Raw genomic sequence first — 556 nt, forward strand, 5'->3', positions numbered from 1 at the left:
GAACCTTAACCTTTGTACCAAGTTCGATCAAAACCGATTTGTAACTTTTACCGTAATCCTGGTGACTAACAAACGAGCAAAAGCAAAAACATAACCTCTGTTCAACTCCATTGCAGAGGTAATTATATAACCAGTGTTGTTGTTTCTTCCCTGGATTTTTATTTACATCATATATATAAAGCATACAATAATATATTATGAAATTGCTAAGAGGTATTAACATGAATAAACATTTTGCTTAAAAAATACACCCATAAACAATTTAATATTTTTTATATTTAATATTCCAACTATCACACACTAAATAATATTTTCAAAAAAGATAGTTTATGGTGGGATTCAGGTCATGAGCAGAATTATATATCCTTCCATCTCTAAGTCTAATTTTCTATATCCTTGAAAAAATATATTTTGCATGCATTTTGTCTCACGATATAATCAAACAGGATCCCCGTGCCATATAATTATTCTTTGTACAACTTCCCAATTTTGAGTTTTACACAGCCGATCTCCATTCAAGATCTGGTTTATTGGTCATATCAATTAAAATTTTTAT

This window comes from Lepeophtheirus salmonis, chromosome 8 (genome assembly GCF_016086655.4).
Source record: "Lepeophtheirus salmonis chromosome 8, UVic_Lsal_1.4, whole genome shotgun sequence".
Lineage (NCBI taxonomy): Eukaryota > Metazoa > Arthropoda > Copepoda > Siphonostomatoida > Caligidae > Lepeophtheirus > Lepeophtheirus salmonis.